General features: G+C 44.5%; 1 long non-coding RNA gene across 1 annotated transcript in view; it reads right to left on the bottom strand.

Annotated features, from left to right (window-relative positions):
• The window catches only part of LOC130284342 (uncharacterized), a 55,177-nt gene that overhangs the window by 4,895 nt on the left and 25,873 nt on the right, over window positions 1-24,409 (bottom strand). The window contains exon 2 of the long non-coding RNA XR_008846988.1: window positions 16,744-16,796. This is a non-coding gene — a long non-coding RNA (uncharacterized LOC130284342). The remainder of the gene's footprint in view (window positions 1-16,743; window positions 16,797-24,409) is intronic.

Genomic DNA, 24,409 nt, shown 5'->3' with positions numbered 1-24,409 from the left:
GAGATACAACTTTCATGTATCTCCAGCTCTCCCATAGAGATACATTGAGGGGTGTATAGGCCACCGCTTCATGTCATGGTCGACAGTAATCCATGCATGAAGTGTAGGTCGCTCTATGCATGGAGACAGCTGGGGTGTTAGACAGTTGATACTGGGGGGGTCCAGCGGTCAGATCCCCTGCAATCAGACACTTATCCCCTATAGGAGATGAGATGTTAAGTACAGGAGTTCTCCTTCAACTGGTGAAGATTACGACTTCAGACTAAATATTGTGAATATTACTTTTGGGGATAACAGTGACTTTTTATTCTTTTTCACTAGGAAATACCTGTTCAAGCAAGAATACAAACTGGAATCAGCTAGACATTGTCAATGTCATCATTAATTTATGTGATCTAAAATAACACATTTTACAGTACAAGCCCTTTATAATGGAGTTTCACATGTGTCAGTTTTTCCTTCCCTCTCAGCTTTCTGAAAAAGCAAAAGACACAAAAAATTGGGTCATGACATAGAAAAGGGCTGTGTGTTTGAACACTGAAACAATTCAACTTTTGTTAAAGACCCTAAAACATGCATCAGGGACGGTTTAAGCAAAAACAAATTCTGTGTTCAGCATATTGAAATATTTCTCTGTAAACATGAATGATTTGTAAGAGAACACTTCATATGTTATTTAGAGCATGCAGTTCTTCTAGGAAAATGTTTTGTGTGTGTATGCATATCCTTGTATATGTGTATACTATTGCTGAATCAGCAGAATCTAACATGCATGGAATTCCGCACAGAAATTCCATCGTGTGAACACACCCTTAGGGTATGCTCAAACATATAAGCTGCAGATCTTATGCTAAGGATTTTATGCAAGTAGATCAATATAGATGAACTCAGCATAAAATCTGCAGCATATGTGGGAAGCCTTTTAAAGCTGAATTTGTGCGAGGGGGCGTGAATTCCCGCACCTCTAGACGGAACCATGACGGAGGCATGACTATAAAACGCCCCTCCACCATGCAGGCGGGGCGTACGAGTCATTTCGGAAGGAGTGTGTGTGTCCAGGCGGCGGAGTGGTTCCAGTACGGTAAGACCGGGTCCCCGACCTCAATTCACCCTCACATGATACCAAGCACCCCAGCCTCTCCTCCCTTCCCGCACTGCACCGGCTCGCGGGGTCACGGGTGGTGGACCGGAGCTTCCCCGCCCCAGGTTTCCCCCGCTCCGGGCTCCTCCGAGCTTGTCTGGGCGGCTCACTGGTGCCCATCCCGCACCCCCTCCCCCCAGCCGCAGCAACACTACCGGGATGCGTGGGGGCCGAGGGGGTTGGAGCCTCAGTAGAACCGGCCTTCGTTACACCAGGCCGATCCCCTACCCAGAACCTTTGCGGGGATCTCCTCTCGCTCCCCGTGGCTGGGCTGCGTGCCCGGCGTCCCTCCCAGTTGCCGGGGGGACGCCGCTGGGCCACGTGGTGTGCGGGGGGCGGAGTTTCCTGGTAAACAGTTCGGGCAGCCAATAGCAGCTGGGCTGTAGGCCCTGCTGCAGCCTTTGGGTCCCCTGGCTCCGGCGGCCGCCGGGCCGCGTGGTGCAGGGGGGCAGGGCCTACCACGTCAGCAGTCCCGGTCGGCCGGAGCTACCTTCGGTGCCAGCTACACGGGCTGGCCGTGGTGGTTCCGGCTGACACCCTTCTGCCCGCCTCCCGTGGGGCAATGAGGGGGTGGACCCCCTGTGGCCCTGGCCTCTGGCTGGTCCGGGCCGATCCCTTACCTGGTGCTGCGGGGATCTCCCTCTCTCGCTCCCCATGGCTAGGCTGCGTTCCCGGCGTCCCTCCCGGATGCCGGGGGTGACGCCGCCGGGCCACGTGGGGGGCGGGGGGCGGAATTTTCCCAGTAAATAGCTTGGGCAGCCAATAGCAGCAGGGCTGTAGACCCTGCTGCAGCCTTTGGGCTTCCCGACTCCTGCGGCCGCCGGGCCGCGTGGTGCTAAGGGGGCGGGGCATACCCCGTAAGCAGTCCGATCAGCCGGAGCTACCTCCGGTTCCAGTTGTACGGGGTGGCCGCGGTGGTTCCAGCTGACAACCCTCCGCTTGCCTCCTGTGAGGCACGAAGGGGCAGAGCCTCTGTGGCCCCGGCCTCTGGTTGATCCGGGCCAATCCCTTCCCTGGTATGTTGCGGGGATCTCCCGGGTACGTCGCGTGGCTCTGGGCTGCATGTTCGGTATCACCATACAGGTGAAGCTCACACTGGTTGTCCTGTTATACCTGGAGTTCACTACAGAACATTCATCACATGCGCGTGCATGAATTACAAAGTCAGTGCCTCAGCAGTTGTCCCATAGCACTCACAGCATTTATACCGTTGCAGTCATTTATAGCGTGCATACCATGCAGTCATTTACAGCATTCATACCGTGCAGTCACTCATAGCATTCATACCGTGCAGACACTCTTGGCATTCATACTGTGCAGTCACTCATAGAGTTCATACCGTGCAGTCACTCGTAACTCATAACGTACAGTCGCCCATAGCCATGATTCCGTGCGGTCACTCATAGCTGTCATACCGTGCAGTCATTCATAGCATCCATACCGTACAGTCACTTTAGCATTTCATGCGGCATATTGCTTATGCGCTTCCTGCGCTCATATCTGTAACGTGAATACGGTACTCACTTACAGCATCACTGCTCCCACGACATAGCAGTTCTATACCGCACGTAGGTTACAACGCACGATCACAGCATTTCACACTGCATGGGGGCGTTCGCGGTGTTTGCTCTGCGCGCGCGTGCTGCTTACACGGTGTGTGCATCCATGGTGTCATATACAGTGGGTACAGTCAGTGTCATATACAGCACATACGCTGGTAGTGTCATGATATGGGTAACAGTCAGTGTTGTACAGTATATACATTCTCACGGTCATGCAGTAGGTACAATTACAGTCTTGTATAGTTATAATTTGTGTACAGACACAGGGTAGTATGCAATACACACGCTCATAGCATCATACGCAGTAGATGCAGTTATTGTTGTACACAGTACGCATGGTCATAGTCATATGCAGCCGGTATGGCCAGTGTTGGACACAGTATATGCGCTCTTATGGTCATATGCAGTAGGTATAGTTACAGCATGGCATGCAGTACACACGCTCACAGTGCTATGTGCAGTGGGTATGGTCACATCATTGTATATCAGTACATAGTGTCATATACTGCAGGCACGGTCAGTTTTGTATGTAGTACATACGCTCATTGCGTCGCATCCAGCAATTACAGTCACAGGGTTGAACGCTCATACTACTAGCACCGCTTATGTGCTCGTCATTGTCGTATTGCACTCACATGTGTCTTTGGTTTATACGCTCGTTTAGCTATATGGGACATACACTAATAATTGTTGATGTTCATACTGTGTTATCGTACACATGCTCATAGCTCATACTGTTCATACACGCATAGCTTCACTCAGTGTACACTACTCATAAGCTCATGGCTTCATACGGTTCAGATGTTCATTACTTGTATGGTACAGGCACAAACAGTTACTCTGCACATACGTCGGGGCCATTACACTTTCATATGTTGTGTTGTCACTGAACATATGCTTGTAGCGTTCTATAGTACATACGCTTGTTGTATTGGTTATTACGTTGTGTTTCCCGTTACAAAGCAATTGCTGTATATTGTTTTACACTAAACATACCTATAGAATATAAGCACATTTACAGCATTCTCCAGTCACACTGTGTATAGGCTCATAGCACGCGTGTTGCATTTCACTAAGTTAGTTGGTATTATGCATGACCATAGTTATTATAACACTTGTCCTTAGCATACGGTTTAGTAGTAATCAGTGTCATGTTGTTACATTCCATTACTCGCGTACACTGCCACAAGTCAGCATATCCGATACGGCTTCTTATCATCTTCATCCACATAGTGTTGTCACAAGCTCTCACTACCAGAGGTAACATACCATGCACACATTAGTTTCACTACACTTATTTTTGCTCTGCACTACAGCTGATGTACCAGCTATTGGTTCCCGTAGCTGACATGATTCACATACCTTGCCATAGCAACTGCACATAGTCACAGTTTAAGCGTCCGTATCTCGTCATACACTCATTAGTTACCTTTCAACTTGTCCAAGGGCATCCACAAAGTAATTGTCGCTGACATATTCTTATGCATAATGATATGTCTTCAAATAACAAATGTCACAACACATAGGTGGTTGTACCCGTCATACCTACCACGTCTGCAGGAGGTTGCACTGCTTAGTAGTTGTTACTGACACATCTTCAGAGCAACAACCTCACGATTCATAGTTGGTTTGGATACCAGTCATGCCTGCCACACCCACAAGGGGTGCACTGCATAGTTGTTACTGACACGACTTCAGAGCAACCACTTCATGACACATAGGTGGTTATATACCCATCATGCCTGCCACGCTTGCAGGGGGATGCACTGCATAGTTGTTACTGACACGTCTTCAGAGCAACTACATCATGACACATAGGTAGTTGTATACCCATCATGCCTGCCACACCTGCAGGGGGATGCACTGCATAGTTGTCACTGACACGTCTTCAGAGCAACTACATCATGACACATAGGTAGTTGTATACCCGTCATGCCTGCCACGTCCGCAGGGGGATGCACTACTTGGTTGTTGTTACTGACACGTCTTCAGAGCAACGACACTGTTATACTTAGGGGTTTCCACACCATCATCTCCTGCCTCAGCTACAGCGGATTACAGCATAGTCCATGTCTCCCTCACAAGTCATAGAGTTTATAAACTTCACGACGCACAAGTAGTCATTGTCTCGAATCAACCGGTCTCGTCCACGCATGTCAGCATCACGCAAACATCCGTCACATCCACAGACACAAGGGCTACTCAAGACCTGTCACACCTACAGGTACGAGGTTCAAATTAGGTTTGTCTCGTCACAGGCAAAACGTCTATGCAAAGACCTGTCACATCTACAGGCATGAGGGTGTTTAAATGCCTGTCAGTATCCACAGAGGGTCCATCACATAGTTAGGTTGCATCACTAACTAACAGTGAAATAAATTTCACGACGCACAAGTGGTCATTGTCTCGAATCAACCGGTCTCGTCCACGCATGTCAGCGTCACGCAAACATCCGTCTCATCCACAGACACAAGGGTTACTCAAGTCCTGTCATTCCTACAGGTACGAGGTTCAAATTAGGTTTGTCTCGACACAGGCAAAACGTTTACACAAAGACCTGTCACATCTACAGGCACGAGGCCGTTTTAAATGCCTGTCAAATCTACCGAGGGTCTGTCACTAACTAACAGTGACTTTTTTGCCACTTATTTAGCAGGGAGTGGAGGACACGTCAGGCCTGATAAGCTTTATTGGTTTCCCCTGTCTGCAATGGCACAGTAAGTATGTCAACATGCACGAGTCAGCTAGTACATAGTCAGGTCCCGTTTCCAGTGTCGGGCCGTTCGTAGTAGAAATGACTACCAGTGCTTCGCAGCATGGAGCACTGCCTCTTGTGGCTGCTAGCCAGCAGGCATAACTCTCTTTGTATCTCTAGTTCAGTTAGTACAGTTAGGGGAGATAGATATGACTAGTGTGTGGCTTTGGTCATCGTGGTTAGGAATAATGTTATTAATTCTACTTCTTGATTTCTTTGCCCTCTATAGGCGTGCCTTCATACTCGGTTTTGGGCACAATTCAACCGCTTTGTTAGTCTTTCTCATTTGTATAGGTGTACAGGTTTGTATATAAGCTGCAGTCTCAAGTACGAAAGAACTTCAACCACCTGGTAAGTCAATGTATGGTCATGTATAATCTATATTCAAATGTTGCAACCACGAGCACGAATGTAAGCCCTGAGCAGAAGTGGGAAGCCTTTTAAGGCTGAATTTGTGCGAGGGGGCGTCAATTCCCATGCCCCCCGCACCTCTAGGCGGAGCCATGACAGAAGCACGACTATAAAACGCCCCTCCACCATGCAGGCGGGGTGTACGAGTCATTTCGGAACCCTCCCAACCCGCCCTTATTTTTCATCATTTCACTATAGGGCATGCCCTCTATAGGCGTGCCCTCATACGCGGTTTTGGGCACAATTCAACCGCTTTGTTAGTCTTTCTCATTTGTATAGGTGTACAGGTTTGTATATAAGCTGCAGTCTCAAGTACGAAAGAACTTCAACCACCTGGTAAGTCAATGTATGGTCATGTATAATCTATATTCAAATGTTGCAAACACGAGCACGAATGTAAGCCCTGAGCACAAAAACTAGGTGTGAACATACATACGGAAACATATAGACGGAAATGTTATGAAATTACGTTTTTTATGGCCCATAATACAGCAATTTTGTCAGCAATATTGTGACATGCATTTTGATTCATAATGAAAATAGCAATGTTTCAACTATAGCTCTTGCAAATTTATTTATTTTAAAATGGCTGGTTCTGGGAAAGTCCTCTTTCACACTGCTGTTTGGCTCTGTTATATGGAGCTCCTTTAACCAGTCCATTAGAAAGAGGGGGTTTAGCGGAGAAAAAAATAGTGCACGCACTACCGGATCCCCGATGGAGCCCATTCAAGTCAATTGGATCTGTCAGGACTCGGTGGTGATTCAGTGGTGAAAGTTGTGCTCTGATCCGTTTTGGGCCTGTTTGGAGCAACAACAAAAAAAGGGAAACACGGAACAAGAACAGAGCACAATGGCAATGTAAACCTAGCCTTGAATGCAGTTCAAAAACTGTGTGTGAACACAGACTGATAAGTGAGATTAACTAAAATCAATTCGGAATCTGGGGTATGTTCACACATATTATATACACTGTGGATTTTATACTGTAATCAATAACTTATTTATATTGAGTTATTCTTCTGGTATTGTTGAATACAACATAACATCCATAAATACAATTATGGAAATTAGTTTAAAGCACTGAAACAAAATCCCTTTTCAGAAATATAGGACCCATAACTTGTGGTGTTATATTTTTCAAGCATCCAGGTCTCTCTTGACCTTGTTCAGTGAAAGAACCATCACAAAATGTTGTCTCAAAGAGTTCAATGATGTTATTGCTGTAAAGAATTTCAAGTTATGATGACAGTGAAGTCTTTTATTCACTGTTCACAAATGATGCTGACACATCTCTGTGCATAGAGATAATATATGCGCAGGAACCTAATAGGGTATATATACTACAAGTACCCAAATAGGCAAGAGACATGTGGGTGTCCCGAGGACTTTAGTTGGGCCCACAGCTGTCTCCATGCTAATGCCAGCCCTGCCAATTCTTGTACCCTGCTTATTTCTAGCCGGATTTGTTACATTGCCCAATGGAATTATTATGTTTTCTATGTTCTATTTTATGTACTTATTTGGCTGTGTTCAGAAACATCACAAAAATCCGTTTAACAAGAATCAGAGATAAACAGTCAAAGGGATAGCATAACACTGTCAAGTTATACTCATGATTGATTGCAGCCAACGCTACATAGATAAAATAAAATAAAACAATAGATAGTAATAAAGAAAACTAAAAGAAAAAAGAGAAGATGAGAGAAGAAAGAAAAGGGACCTCAAGGGGCAATGAAATTATCCAAGCCAACAGCCAACGTCAGAGTCATCCTTTCAGTTAAGCCAGCAAGGTAGAATACATACAAAATCCTTGCCAGAGTAATCTGCCAGAAACCCCTCCACGTGACAAAGGTTTTTACCCTCTATCACCTATCCCACTTTCTTTTGGGCTGCTAAGGATTTCCAGTGGAAAAGCAACAATGACGCTCTCGTCCTTATCTTGATGTCCTGTCCACTGCACTAACTATTCTCTACACCTATTGAAGTAAACTAATTCAATAAACAATCTATTAAATGAGCTTTCAAAAATTCTAATTTTGATTTGATTTCACGTATGCGTGGGAAGGAAAGGAAGCAATATTTGTCAGCAGCATCTGCTACTTAACATGTACTACAAAATAATAAGTCATAATTTAGAGGTCTGTCTATATCAGCTATTGCTTAGAATTCTCTTGCAATACTCTACACATTCACATGTGAACTCGTTTCTTGTTTCTTGTCTATATACAAAATAAATGATTTAATTATTTACAGTAGTTCTCTAAAAATCCATGTAGTTCCTTTATGATTAGAAAGTCCCTACTGTACAAATGTCAAATAAATACATATAACGTTTGTTAGTAACATGGAAAGTCCCTAACAAATAAAGGGATTTTCCTAATATTATCATGATCGTGCCTGAATTATCTTTGTTTTATACTAACATAGTCAAGAAAAAGCTAATTTATACATACATAAACCCAATTGTTTGTATTCTTCTGTTAAAGACAGAAAATCCCTTGATGCTAACTGATATAACTTGAAATTTACAAAAGTACTAAAAAAAAAAAAAAAAAAAAAAAAGGTACTGAACATTAACTGATGAAAATCAGATCTTTGAAAATTATGGTTCAACAGAATAATTTTGAAAAACAATATAATAAAACCGGCCTAAATAAAAATGATGGAACCCCTAGAAAAGATAATGGGGGATAAGTGTCTGATTGCAGGGAATCCGAGTGCTGGGATCCCACGCAATCTCCTGTACGAGGCTCCGGCTCTCCAAAAGCAGGCTCAGTCTCTTCTTCTCAGCATGCTCTGGCCCCCACCCTCAGAGATGTGTCTCCGCGGGTCAGGGATAGAGCGTGCAGAGGAGAAGAGACAGGGCCTTCATTAAGAGGTGAGAGCTGGGCCCCATAGAGAAGATCACAAGGGGGTCCAGTGTCCGAACATCCCACAATCAGACACTAATCCACTATACTTTGGATTTTAATCCCTTAAGGACACAGCCCATTTTGGCCTTAAACCCTTAACGACAATGGACGTAAATGTACATCATGGCGCCGTGGTACTTACCGCACCATTACGTACTTTTAAGCTCCGCCATGACCGCAAGCACCGGACCGGTGTTCGTGTCATGTGCGGCAGGTCCCGGCTGCTATCATCGCGATCTCGGATGTCTGCCATTAACCCCTCAGATGCCGTGATCAATACAAATCGCGGCATCTGCGTCACTGCAGTACTTTAAATGGATGATCAGATCGCCCGCAGTGCTGCCGTGGGGATCCGATCATCCATAATGGCAGACAGAGGCCCCCTCATCTGCCTTCGTCCGTCTCCTGAGATCGAGCAGACCAGAGCAGAAGATCACGATAACACAGATCAGTGCTATGCCCAATGATTGCTTTAAATAGTCCCCTATGGGGACTATTAAAGTGTTAAAAAAAAGAAGTAAAAAAAAAGGTGAAAAATCCCCTCCCCCAATAAAAACGTAAATCATCCGTTTTTCCCATTTTACCCACAAAAAAGCGTAAAAAAATAATAAACATTTGGTATCGCCGCATGCGTAAAAGTCTGAACTATCAAAATATATTGTTAACTGTCCCATACAGTGAACGGCGTAAACATAAAAAAAGTTTTAAGAAAAGTCCAAAATTAAAATTGCTGCATTTTTGTCATATTTTATTCCCAAAAAAATGTATAAAAAGTTAAACCTAAGCAAAAGTGATACCGATAAAAACTACAGATCATGGCGCAAAAAAAATAGCCCTCTTACCGCCCTGTATATGGAAAAATTAGAAAGTTATAGGTGGTCAAAATAGGGCAATTTTGTTAAAGTAGTTTGAGATTTTTTTTAAGCGGTACAATTACAGAAAAGCAGATAACATGGTATCATTTTAATTATATTAACCCACAGAATAAAGAAAACATGTCATTGTTACCAAATAGTGTACACCGTGAAAACAAAACCTTCCAAAACTTGCTAAATTGCGGTTTTCGTCTAAATTTTCCAACATAAATAATATTTTTTGGCTTGCGCAGTACATTTTATAGTAAAATAAGTGATATCATTACAAAGTACAATTGGTGATGCAAAAAACAAGCCCTCATATGGGTCTGTGGAAGGAAATATAAAAGAGTTATGATTTTTAGAAGGCGAGGAGAAAAAACGAAAATGCAAAAATAAAATTGGCCTGTTCCTTAAAGGGGTACTCCAGCCCTAAGACATCTTATCCCCTATCCAAAGGATATCTAGCATGCACCCCTCCCATAGACTTGCATTGAGGGGGCGGGGCGTGATGTCAAACGGGGGCGTAGTCACGATACTCCGTCACCGTGGTTGGGAGGCATAAGACTTAGAGCCTCCAGTGCTTCCTGCAGTGCTCACAGGTGAGTGCTGCATGCTAGATTGCGGGGGTCCCCAGAGGTGGGACCCCCACGATCAGACATCTTATCCCCTACCTTTTGGATGACTTAAGATGTCTTAGGGCTGGAGTACCCCTTTAAGGCCAAAATGGGCCTGGTCCTTAAGGGGTTAAAGAGGTACTCAGGTGGAAAACTATTTTTTTAAGATCAGCTGGTGCCAGAAAGTTAAACAGATTTGTAAATTACTTCTATTTAAAAATATTACTCCCTCCACTACTTATCAGCTGCTGTATGCTGCTGGAAGTTCTTTTCTATTTAAATTTATTTTCTGTCTGACCACAATGCTCTCTGCTGATACCTCTGTTCATGCCAGGAACTGTCCAGAGCAGGATAGGTTTGCTATGGGGATTTTCTCCTGCTCTGGACAGTTCCTGACATGGACAGAGGTGTCAGCAGAGAGCACTGTGGTCAAACAGTAAAGAAATTTAAAATAAAAGAACTTTCTCTGCAGTATAAAACAGCTGATAAGTACTGGAAGGATTAACATTTTTTATTAAAAGTAAATTACAAATCTGTTTAAATTTCTGGCACCAGTTGATTTAAAAAAAAAATGGTTTTCCACCTAAGTACCCCTTTAAGGACACAGGGAAATACATTTTTGCATTTACATTTTTTCCTCCTCACCTTTTAAAAATCATAACTCTTTTTTATTTCCATCCACAGACCCATATGAGGGCTTATTTTTGCGTGACCAATTGTACTTTGTAATGACATCTTTTATTTAACTATAAAATTGATGGCAAAACAAAAAAATATATTATTTATTTGAGGAAATTGAAAAGGAAACCACAATTTTGCTAATTTATGTTTTCATGCTGTACACTTTACAGTAAAAATTACATATTTTATTATTAATTATTATTTATTCTTTGGGTTAATACGATTGAAATGATACCCATGACTGAATACTTTTCTATTACTGTGCTGCTTTATAAAAAAAAAACTGTATTGCTTTTTAAAAAATAAGTATGTTTAAAATTGCCCTATTTTGACCACCTATAACTTTCTAATTTTTCCGTATATAAAGCTATTTGAGGGCAAATTTTTTGAGCCATTCTGTAGTTTTTACCGGTACCACTTTTGCGTATATGTGACTTTTTATTCGTTTTTTTTGGAATATGATGTGACAAAAAATCTGCAATTTTGGAATTTTTTTAGTTTTACACCGTTTAACAAACGTGATCATTAACATTATATTTTGATATTTCAGACATTTACACACACGGTGATACCAAATATATCGATTAGTTTTTTTTTTCTTAGGCTTTTTGGGGTAATATGGAAAAAGGGGCCATTTAATTCTTTATTGAGGGAGGGGCCTTTCTACAATTTTTTCTACACATTTTATGGTTAATTAAGTTTTATTAAGTAGTGTGCCTATCTAAATAAAGGTGTGAATTGCATTTAGGGTAACAGTTGTATCCAAACTTATCATCAGTCTGCCTATTTTAAAGGTTCAAAAAGTCACCGTGCTGTTTGCAATCATGGTGAGTACCACATTGAACAAGGGCAACAAAAAGACACGGAACACGAAGGGCCAAAGAGCTCAAAACAACTTCAAAAGACATTAGAGGTGAACGTCAAGGTCAAGGTACATCAGTGTCAGCTGGGAAAATGTCCTTTAACCCCTTAAGGACCCGGGGTTTTCCGTTCTTGCATTTTCGTTTTTTCCTCTTTACCTTTAAAAAATTAGAACTCTTTCAGTTTTGCACCAAAAAATCCATATGATGGCTTATTTTTTTGCGCCACCAATTCTACTTTGTAATGACATGAGTCATTTTACCCCAAAATCTACGGCAAAACGGAAAAAAAATCATTGTGAGACAAAATTGAAAAAAAACAACACCATTTTGGGGGCTTCCGTTTCTACACAGTACATTTTTCGGTAAAAAATGACACATTCTCTATTATTCTGTAGGTCCACACGATTAAAATGATACCCCACTAATGTAGGTTTGATTTTGTCGTACTTCTGGAAAAAAATCATAACTACATGCAGGGAAATTTATACGTTTAGAATTGTCATTTTCTGACCCCTATAACTTTCTTATTTTTCTACATATGGAGCGGTATGAGGGCTCATTTTTTGCGCCGTGATCTGCAGTTTTTAGCGGTACCATTTTTGCATTGATCGGACTTATTGATCGATTTTTTCATGATATGAAAAGTGACCAAATATACACTATTTTGGACTTTGGAATTTTTTTGCGTATACGCCATTGACCGTTCGGTTTAATTAATGATATATTTTTATAATTCCGACATTTCTGCACGGGGCGATACCACATATGTTTATATTTATTTACACAGTTTTTTTTTTAAATGGGAAAAGGAGGGTGATTCCAACTTTTATTAGGGGAGGGGTTAAATGATCTTTATTCACTTTTTTTCCCCTTTTTTTTTTGCAATGTTATAGCTCCCATAGGGGGCTATAACATTGCCCACACTAATCTTTTACATTGATCAGTGGTTTCTCATAGGAAACCACTGATCGATGATTCTGCCGCTTGACTGCTCATGCCTGGATCTCAGGCACTGAGCAGTCATTCGGCGATCGGACACGAGTAGGCAAGGTAAGGGACCCTCCTGCTGTGTCTCAGCTGTTCGGGTGCCGATTTCCCCGTGGCGATCCCGAACAGCCCCCTAACGCATCTAAAGGGTTAATAGCACGCGGCACCGCTATCAGTGCCGCACGCTATTAGCCACAGGTTCCGGCCGTGGCCCCGCGTTATAGAATGGGAGTGGACTCATGACATACCGGTACGTCATGGGTCCTTAAGGGGTTAAACAGATGAGACAAAACTGGAACTTTTAGCAAGTGACATCAACTCTGTTTGCAGATGCAAAAATGTAGCATACAAAGAAAAGAACACAGTTATGTTTTGGTGCTGATTTGTGGCATCTGGCAGAGGGTGTCTTGAATCTGAACAGGGTAAAATGAAATCTAAAGACTAACAAGACATTCTGGAGCGAAATGTGCTGCCCAGTGTCAGGAAGCTTGGTCTCCGTCGCAAGTCATGGGTCTTCCAACAGGATAATGACCCAAAACATACGGCTAAAAACATCCCAAAATGGCTAAGAACAAAACATTGGATTATTCTGAAGTAGCCATCTGTGGAAGGAGCTGAAACATGCATTCTTAGAAAGACACCCTTCAAACCTGAGACAGCTAGGCAGTTTTCTTAGGAGTGGGTCAATATACCTGTAGACAAGTGCAGAAGCCTCACTGAGAGGTACATAAATCTGATCATCCATTCAAAGTGCTGCATTGTCACAGATGTCATAATTAGTATTGATCACAGCAACCGAGGGGTTAATGGCAGACATCAGTGTGATCGCTGATGTCCACCATTACCGGCGGGACTTGCCGTGCAGATGAAACAAAAACCATTGCAGATGAATTCCTGAAACCAGAGTTAATACCATTCAAGAACATATTATGAAATCTGTCATCAGTTTCACCTGCACTAACCTGTCCGTACAGACAAGTAGTGCAGGCAACACTGATGACAACGATACCTGATCCTGTTCCGTGCTCCTTTTCTCCCTCTATCTTCTTCGGTATCTTCCGTTCCGTGGCCGTCTTGGAGCATGGGTGGAGCTTTGTGACCTCACCGATGCTGTTTGGAAGCAATGGGACCAAGCAGAGAAGCAGGAGTGGTGACGAAATTCCTCCAATGCTCCAAGTCAACCCCAGAACAGAAGATACCAAAGAAGATAGCGGGAGAGCAGGCTTCCCTTACTATAATATTTACTATACTTTTCTAGTAAACAATACTGGCTTCTTCTCCTATTTTACTTTTGGACAATACCAAGGAAAATATCAGGGGTATCTATGTTCACACTTTGTTTGCATGGGTTTCCTTTGGGCACTCCAGCTTCCTCCTTAGGGCCCATGGATACCATGGAATTTCAGAGCGGAATTCTGCAGTAGAGTCCCATTGATGTCAACAGGATTTCATTGCATAGTGCAATTTCTGCTGCAGAGCTTTCCAACTCTGGAATTTCGCCACCGAAAGAATAAACATTCTTTTTTTGGCTGAATCCTGAGCGAGATGCGCTGCTTGCTATAGGCACTAGCAATGCCCATGCGGTCCTAGTTTGCTGCCCTCAGGATCTCCGCCCGGAAATTATCCGGCCATAGATTCCATAGTGTACATGGACTCTTACCACCAACAGACTTATTGGCTTTCTATGCAATTATGATAAACACTTGAGTAGTAAGCTCTACTGTGCACATCAATTAATGTGTGATGATTATCTGTGCACTGAGCTGTGGAATTTGTTGGTGTTTTTATGAACTACAGGAAATGAATTAAACACTCAATACAGATATAAACCAAATGTGCAAATATTATTCATTCTAACATTTGATTAAACAAAAACTTCATTCCTTATGTGGGAGAAATTCGATGATTTATCATGTTCTCCTGATAGCCTACTCTATTTTTTACAGACTTAGACAATATAGAATATTTGGTCATCAAAGGTTTCCCATGTCTTCAGAAGCCATGATAGTGCAGCAGTATCTGACAAGTTATCTTGCTTGTGTCTGACCTTGTCAGCTCCAATGCACACAGCTCAGTCAAGTTGTCAGTGCAGGTCATCTCATAACACAAGTGAGATCCAGACCAAATATGTATGAAGATCACAATAAATGCATGCAGTATTTTATAAAATACTATTGGTAGTGTATTAAAGAACTCCCTGGCCTCTAAAAAAAACTTTACTTTCTTGTTGACATGTTACATCCTCATAAGCACTATAAGGGAATTTGGATAAGTCAAAATATTTAGGTTAATAGTGTGGTAACCAAACCATAATGCACATAAATGTCCATCAGGATATTTTAATAAACTAGAACTGCATTAACTTGGGGATATTGCATGCTCTATATACACATTTAGTTTTTTTTTTATTTGCAGCACTTCTTCTGGTCTTATGTCTTGTAATGTCATATTTGGTCTGACTTCCTGTTCCTTACAGTAGATGAGATGTAACAGGATGTCTTTAAGTGTGTGTGTGTGGGGGGGGGGCGGCAACCCTCCTATGAGCTAGCTGGAATTCCTCATTGATTTTAGTCCCACTCCTGAGGTCAGAGCTTACACCTGAGGCCAGTGAACACTGCAGCATTAAAGGGGTACTCCATTGAAAAAATCTTATCCCCTATCCAAAGGATAGGGGATAAGATATTGGATCGCAGGGGTCTCGCTGCTGGGGACCCCTGCGATCTTCACTGTGGTACCCCTGTCATTCGGTGCACAGAGCAAACTTCGCTCTGTGCCTTATGACTGGCGATGCCAGCTGCCATGCGCCCTCCATTCACGTCTATGGGTGGAGTCATGACGGCTATGTACTAGCCGCCACAACCCCTCCCATAGACATGAAGGAAGGGGCCGTGGCATGACGTCACGAACATGGAAGCTGCAAGCTTCAGTGTTCCGGACGCCGACGCTGTTGTCCCGGAGTTCACGGGGGTCCCGCCACTGGGGATAAGATGTTTAGAGTGGAGTACTCCTTTAAGGGCAGCATGATGTGGAGGAGGGCAGGGATTGATTCCTACCTTGTATTATAAAGATCTACAGTAGCAGATGTCTGTAATATGGAGAGAAGCTACTTGTATACTACCTGCCACAATTGTATTTATTGCTAAGTTCAACAGAGACAGAATCAGGGGTCATTTAACCCCTTAGGGACACACGCCATTTTGGTCTTGAGGACACATCCAATGTTAAATATTGCATTATAATTTTTTTCCCCTCTCTATTTAGGAGCCATTACTACATTATTTTCCTATGCACATACCTATTTGAGAGCTAGCTTGTGCAACTAATTGTACTTTGTAATAAAATCTTTCATTTTACCATAAAATGTATGGCGCAACCAAAAAAATATAAATATAAAACGTAAACTTTATTCTGTGGGTCAAAAACGATGAAAGTAAGTCAAACGAGTAAAATAAGTCAAACCTTTTTAACAAAGTAAGTATTTTTCTAACTGCCCTGTTCTGACCCTCTATAACGTTGTTATATTTTCGTATAGGTGGCTGTATGAAGGCACATTATTTGCGCTGTGATCTGTATACGACTTTGTTTATATATGAGTTTTTGATCACTTTTAATTCCTTTTTTCTGGGATGCGATGTGACCAAAATTCAGCAATTTTGAACTTTTGTAAGATGCTGTATAGTGGTCATAACCCTGTGCTCCAGAATTACAGGTTACTTACCATCTATATTTTGTATGTATTCCAGGACTACAACTTTTAGCATGCACCTGGAGGGGGTTATAGTTCTGCAACATCTAAAAGATGCAGTACTCAAGGAAAATCATTTATTTGATAAAAAAAATAATTGACAGATACTACAGTATAACTGTATGACTAAGGCTCTACGTTTGGGCCAAAACGCGTCAGCTTGTGTGTTTTCCATGTGCTGAAGCTATATTCAATAAAGAATTCGCTTGACCTACCTGCGCTGGACATCTTCTTCATTCACAGATACTACAGTAGTTGCAGATACCACCTGGAATAAAATAATGGGGAGATTTTTTGTTATCGGGTTTCAATCAATCATAACTCGATCCTGTATGCATTAATGCACTTCCCAAAATTTACACAATTTCTAAATAAAGAGTCAAAAATGTTTTTTAAAAAATTTCCTAAATTAAAGGGAAACTATAAATTAAAAGTAATCTGTCATCAGTATAACCCACACTAACCTATTGGTATAGGCTTGTAGTGCGGCAGACACTGATGAAAATTATACTTTCGTATACTTTCGGCCAGCATCTTCTTTTTCATGCCTCTTTCCCTGTGCTAAGCTTATTATGCTGCAGAAAGGGGCTCCACTCTGCAGCATAACGCCTCTCCTCCACATGTACAGTAACCACAGCCTCAGCCATTATGCTGCATTTAGAGAATCCCAGAAATATATTTAAGCTAAAGATGTGGAGACAGGACAAAGCAGTAGATCAAGTACATACAGTGGCAGATAGTTTAGAGAGAGTTTGGAACACAGTTGTGGGAGGCAACGTAGCCTGTGAGGAGGATAAGAGCAGTGGATAAGAAGATCCATGTGTTACAAACCAGCAGGGAGAAAAAAATGGAACCGTGATAATAATTACAAAAAATTATATTACTGATATTGAATGTGTAGATGGCAACAAAATATATATTTACTAATGACAGTCATATTGTTATAGTTGGTGTCACATGGCTAGACTTGCCATTCTTCAGGGCTTTTACACTATTTCAAAAGGATATGGAAAGCAGGATAAGGATGGAGGAGTATGTATGTATGTTAGATGTGGTATGAAAATGTGCAATAGTGGGTGATGATGATTGTGAGAATGTGGAATATTTGTGCGTAGAATTACAAAGGGAGATAAACACTAAAAAAGATTATTTTTGGTGTAACCTATAGACCCCCCAACATCATGGTGGAGCTGGTTGTGAATGTAACTGTCTGTGAAAACAATGATAACAGATACCACAATATAATTACTTTTGGCTTAAAATGTAGAAAACATAAACGTGTCACATATAGGCAAGGATACAGTGCTCTCTAGTTCTACCTAGAACTCCTGTCCTTGCATGTTGCGTAGTTGCCCTAAACATCAACTCCACAACTTGAAAACAAACCGAACTCTAAATAAGTGCAGGGTCATCAAGGGCTAGAATAACAAACTACAGAAACACAGTCAGGTTAGGGAATAACAGTCAGAACACAATAGGTAAACATGCAGAAAATACTATACACCAGGGAGACAAACAAACAGAAAGGACTGTCAGGGAGATGAGTCAGAGAGTCTGGAGGACAGCAAATCTACAAAATCGAGTATCAAAGGGAAACCAATTAACATAGCCAAAGTCACAAAACCAGAATACAGAATCAGATACAGGTAAATGCTAGAGAACTGTCAGGATCCGGACTGGTATGCAGCGAGGACACTGGAGGTGGATCCTCTGTGTCAGTGAGGTGATGATGTGGGCCGTACCAGGGGAACGGAATCTAAGGGGTTACTGGTTATCACCAGAGCCCGCCGCTAAGCGGGATGGACTTGCAGCGGCAGGTAACCCCCAGGTCGTTCCACCCAATAGCGACTCAACCCCACTGACAGCTGAGACAGGCGCGGTACACAGGGACAAGGCAAAAGCAAGGTCGGACGTAGCAGAAGGTCAGGGCAGGCAGCAAGAGTCGTAGTCAGGGGCAACAGCAGAAGGTCTGGGTACACAGGCTTGGGAACACACTAAAACGCTTTCTCAGGGCACTGAGATCCGGCAGGGACAGGAAGGGGAAGTGGGTTTTTATAACAATGGAAGTGATTGACACTGATTGGGCCAGGCACCAATTAGTGGTGCACTGGCCCTTTAAATCTCATAGAGCCGGTGTGCACGCCCTAGAGAACGGGGCCGCGCGCCGGGACGTGACAGCCGGGAAACGGGACAGGTGAGTGGATTGGGATGCGACCCGTGGGCGGGCGTGTCCCGCTACGCGGATCGCATCCCCGCCGGCAGAGACAGTGCAGCGTTCCCGGTCAGCGGGTCTGACCGGGGTGCTGCAGAGAGGAGAACGCCGCGAGCGCTCCAGGGAGGAGCAGGGAGCCGGAGCACTCGGCTTAACAGTACCCGCCCCCTTTGGTCTCCCCCTCTTTTTGGAGCCCAGGAACCTCTGGATGAGCTCCTTGTCGAGGATATTGTCCTCGGGCTCCCAAGACCTCTCTTCGGGGCCACAATTCTCCCAGTCAACAAGAATTTTTTTTTTTTACCTCTGACAAACTTGGAGGCGAGGATTTCTTTTACCGCGAAGACAAAAGAGGAGCCAGAGACAGGAGCAGGAACGGTGACCTTGGGGGGAAAGCGGTTAAGAATGAGAGGTTTGAGAAGGGAAACATGAAAGGAGTTAGGAATACGAAGAGAAGGAGGAAGATGAAGCTTGTAGGAGACAGAGTTGATTTGACTTTTGACTTTAAATGGTCCAAGGTAACGTGGACCCAGCTTATAGCTAGGAACACGAAACCGGATATATTTGGCAGAGAGCCACACTTTGTCAACAGGAGTGAAGACAGGAGGAGTTCTTCTCTTTTTATCTGCATGTCTCTTCATACAAGATGAGGCCAGTAGGAGCGACTTTTGAGTCTCCTTCCAGATAACAGAGAAGTCCCGGGTTACATCATCTACGGCAGGAACTCCAGAAGAAATGGGAATGGGGAGGGGAGGGGCAGAGGGTGACGGCCGTAAACCACAAAGAATGGGGATTTGGCGGAGGATTCAGAATTTTTGAAATTGTACGAGAATTCAGCCCAGGGCAGAAGGTTGACCCAATCATCTTGGCGGGAGGAGACAAAATGTTGCAAGTAGTCACCAAGAATCTGGTTTACACTCTCTACTTGTCCATTGGATTGGGGGTGATACAGAGAGCTCTCCAAAATTTTGACACAAATTTAACGCCTCTATCCGAGACGATATGCGTGGGCAGCCCGTGAAGACGAAAAATGTGCAGAAAAAATTGCTTCGCCAACTGTGGAGCAGAAGGAAGGCCTGGAAGCGGAATGAAGAGAGCCATTTTGGAAAGACGATCAACGACCACCCAGATGAGGGTATTGCCATGGGATACGGGAAGATCAGTAATGAAATCCATGGCAATTTGGGACCATGGTTGCTCAGGGACGGGCAAAGGAAGGAGGATTCCAGCAGGCTTCTGGTGAGGGGTTTTATCCCTGGCACAATTAGTACAGGCCTGAACGAAATCAGTAACGTTACCCTCTAGTGTAGGCCACCAATACAGACGGGAAATGAGCTAAATGGACTTTTTAATGCCAGCATGACCAGCCAGGTGAGAGGAATGCCCCCATTTGAGGATCTTGAGGCGAAGGCATGGAGGAACAAAAGTCTTTCCAGGGGGGGTTTGCCCCAGTGAGGCTGGAGCAGAGGAGACCAGGCGGTACGATATGCTGCAGAGGGGCTTCAGATTCGGAGGCATCAGAGGAACGAGAAAGGGCGTCAGCTCTGACATTCTTGTCAGCGGGACGGAAGTGCATCTCGAAGTTAAAGCGGGCAAAAAACAACGACCATCTAGCCTGGCGAGGATTCAGATGCTGAGCGGACTGGAGGTAAGAGAGATTCTTGTGGTCAGTGTAAATGACAATGGGGTGTTTGGAACCCTCCAATAGATGTCTCCACTCCTCAAGTGCTAACTTGATGGCCAGAAGTTCACGATCTCCAATAGAGTAATTCTTTTCTGCCGGAGAGAAAGTTTTTGAGAAAAAAACACAAGTAATGTTACGTCCGGTAGCGTTTTTTTGAAGAAGTATGGCTCCGGCTCCGACTGAGGAAGTGTCAAGAAGAATGGCTTCAATGGATCAGGTCTGGACAGAACTGGTGCAGAGGCGAAGGCAGCTTTGAGACGACTGAAGGACTCATCCGCTTGTGGAGGTCACGACAGGATTAGCATTCTTCCTGGTCAGAGCCACAATAGGGGCCACTATGGTGGAGAAGTGGGGAATAAACTGTCGGTAATAGTTGGCAAATCCCAGGAAGCGTTGGATAGCGCGGAGTCCAGAAGGGCGTGGCCAATCCAAAACAGCCGACAGTTTATCTGGATCCATTTGAAGCCCTTGGCCAGAGACTAGGTAACCTAGGAAAGGAAGACTGTTGCATTCAAAGAGACATTTTTCAAATTTAGCGTACAGGTGGTTTTCACGAAGTCTTTGGAGCACTTGACGGACATGACGAAGGTGTTCCTCTAAGTTAGAGGAAAAAATCAAGATGTCATCCAAGTAAACCACAACACAGGTATACAATAAGTCCCGAAAGATCTCATTAAGTCTCCTGGAAGACTGCAGGGGCATTGCAGAGCCCAAAGGGCATAACTAGATATTCAAAATGTCCATCTCTGGTATTGAAAGCGGTCACCTTTCCGGATGCGAATAAGATTATACGCGCCCCTTAAATCCAGTTTGGTGAAGATACTTGCTCCGCGTAGACGGTCAAAGAGTTCGGAGATCAAAGGCAGGGGACAGCGGTTTTTGATGGTAATTTTATTTAAACCGCGGTAGTCAACATGGTCGTAAGGCTCCATCCTTTTTTGAAAGAAAGAAGAACCCCGCTCCAGCAGGGGATGAGGACTTCCGAATAAAACCTCTCTTTAGGTTCTCCTGGAAATACTCTGACATGGCTTGAGTCTCTGGGGCTGACAGAGGGTAAATCCTGCCACGGGGCGGAGTGGTACCAGGAAGGAGGTCAATGGGACAATCATAAGGTCTATGAGGAGGTAAGATCTCTGCTTGCTTTTTGCAGAAAAAATCTGAAAAGTCCTGGTAAGCCTTGGGAAGGCCCGGTAAAGGAGAAGCCTCAGGTGTTTGACAAGTGGGAGCAGATGTGAGGCATCGCTTGTGACAAGAAGGACCCCAAGTTTTGATCTCCCCGGTGGTCCAGTCGAGGGTAGGAGCATGACGTTGGAGCCACGGCAGGCTGAGAAGAACTTCAGAGGTGCAGTTAGGCAGAACGAAAAATTCAATTTTTTCATGGTGAAGTCCAATGCTCATGGGCAGGGGTTCAGTGCGGTAGCGCACAGTGCAGTCCAATTTCTCTCAGTTAACAGAAGAGATAAAGAGCGGTTTGACGAGACGGGTTACTGAACCTATTAATGAAAGAGGCCAAGATAAAGTTTCCTGCAGAACCTGAGTCCAAGAAGGCCACTGCTGTGAAGGAGGAGTTGGCGGAAGGAGAAATCCGCACAGGTACAGTCAGACGTGGAGAGGCAGAATTCACACCAAGAGTCGTTTCACCCTTGTGAAGTAGGTGCGTGCGTTTCTCCTGACGCGGAGGGCGGATAGGACAGTCTTTTAGGAAGTGTTCGGTACTTGCACAGTACAGTACAATTACGGCGGCGAGTCCTCAGTTGTAGGGTCAGGCGAGACCGATCCACTTGCACAGCCTCCTCGGCGGAAGGCACAGGAACAGATTGCAAAGGGCGTTGGAAGAGAGGAGCTGGGGAGAGAAAACGCCTGGTGCGAACAAAATCCTTTTCCTGTCGAAGTTCCTGGCGTCTTTCCGAGAAACGCATGTCGATGCGGGTGGCCAAATGGATTAGTTCAGACAGATTTGCAGGAATTTCTCGTGCGGCCAGGACATCTTTGATGTGACTGGATAAGCCTTTCTTGAAGGTCGCGCAGAGGGCCTCATTGTTCCAGGATAGCTCAGAGGCGAGGGTACGGAACTGGATGGCGTATTCGCCCACAGAAGAACTCCCTTGGACGAGGTTCAGCAAAGCAGACTCGGCTGAGGAGGCCCGGACTGGCTCCTCAAAAACACTACGTACTTCTGAGAAGAAGGACTGGATAGTAGCGGTGGCGGGATCCTTGCGGTCCCAGAGCGTTGTGGCCATTGACAAGGCCTTTCCAGACAGGAGGCTGACCACGAAAGCCACCTTAGACCGTTCAGTAGGGAATTGGTCCGACATCATCTCCAGGTGTAGGGAACACTGGGACAGGAATCCGCGGCACTGTTTAGAGTCCCCATCAAACTTGTCCGGTAGAGATAGACTGAAGCTGGGAGCAGCCACTCGCTGCGGTGGAGATGCAGGAGCAGGCGGAGGAGATGATTGCTGTAGTTGCGGCAGAAGCTGTTGCAGCATAACGGTCAGTTGAGTCAGCTGCTGTCCTTGTTGAGCGATCTGTTGTGATTGCTGGGCAACCGCCGTGGTTAGGTCAGCGACACTAGGCAGCGGGACCTCAGCGGGATCCATGGCCGGATCTACAGTCAGGATCCGGACTGGTATGCAAGGAGGACACTGGAGGTGGATCCTCTGTGTCAGTGAGGTGATGGCGTGGGCCGTACCAGGGGAACGGAATCTAAGGGGTTACTGGTTATCACCAGAGGCCGCCGCAAAGCGGGATGGACTTGCAGCGGCAGGTAACCCCCAGGTCGTTCCACCCGATAGCGACTCAACCCCACTGACAGCTGAGACAGGAGCGGTACACAGGGACAAGGCAAGAGCAAGGTCGGACGTAGCAGAAGGTCAGGGCAGGCAGCAAGAGTCGTAGTCAGGGGCAACAGCAGAAGGTCTGGGTACACAGGCTTGGAAACACACTAAAACACTTTCTCAGGGCACTAAGGCAACAAGATCCGGCAGGGACAGGAAGGGGAAGTGGGTTTTTATAACAATGGAAGTGATTGACACTGATTGGGGCAGGCACCAAATAGTGGTGTACTGGCCCTTTAAATCTCAGAGAGCCGGCACGCGAGCACCCGAGAGAGCGGGGCCCCGCGCACCGGGACATGACAGCCTGGGAACGGGACAGGTGTAACAAGAACCTCTCTCACAGGCCAAATCTGTGAGACAACAGAGAGCTTAAATAGCCAAGCTGCAGGGTGTGGACACGGCATTGGACAGAGGTCTAAAACTCTTGATTGGCTAGAGCGTCTCCACAGCAACCACAAGATTTGCCAGACACTAGAAGGGTTTAACCCATCAGGCAAAACTAGGTTGAACCATTACACATGTTGGGAGGACCAAAATATTAATTTCTAAATAGGTAAACTTCGCTGGGTTAAGAGCTGCACTTCAGGACATAGACTGGGAGGAGCTTTTATTAAATTGTGATACAGGTGATAAATGGGAGATCTTCAAATCAACACTGAACATTGCTAAAATTATTCCTATAAGGAACAAGTATAAACAATTAAAACTGAATCCCACATGGCTGACAACCAATGTTAAAAGAACAATAATAAACATACAGCATTTCAAAAATATAGCTCCAAGGGGTACTCTGCCCAGAGACATTTTATCCCCTATCCAAAGGATAGGGCATAAAACGTCTGATCGCGGGGGTCCCGCCACTGAGACTTCCTGCAATCTCTACACCGGGCATTTTAAACAGTATGTTCAGGACGCTGGGTTTCCCCGGCCAGAGACGTGATGTCAAACCATGCTCCCTCATGATGTCACGTCACACCCCCTCCATTAATGTCTATTGGAGGGGATGTGACACTGTCACGACCTTCCCAGAGATATGAATGGAGGGGGCGTGATGACACAAGGGGCATGGTGTGAAGTCACATCTTTGCCCGCGGAAACCCAGCTTTCTAAACATACTGTTAAGAATGCCGGGTGTGGCACGGGCACTGCAA

Source organism: Hyla sarda, chromosome 8 (genome assembly GCF_029499605.1).
Source record: "Hyla sarda isolate aHylSar1 chromosome 8, aHylSar1.hap1, whole genome shotgun sequence".
NCBI classification, from domain to species: domain Eukaryota; kingdom Metazoa; phylum Chordata; class Amphibia; order Anura; family Hylidae; genus Hyla; species Hyla sarda.
Note: the sequence above shows the minus strand (reverse complement) of the source record. Positions and strands in the feature narration are given on the sequence as shown.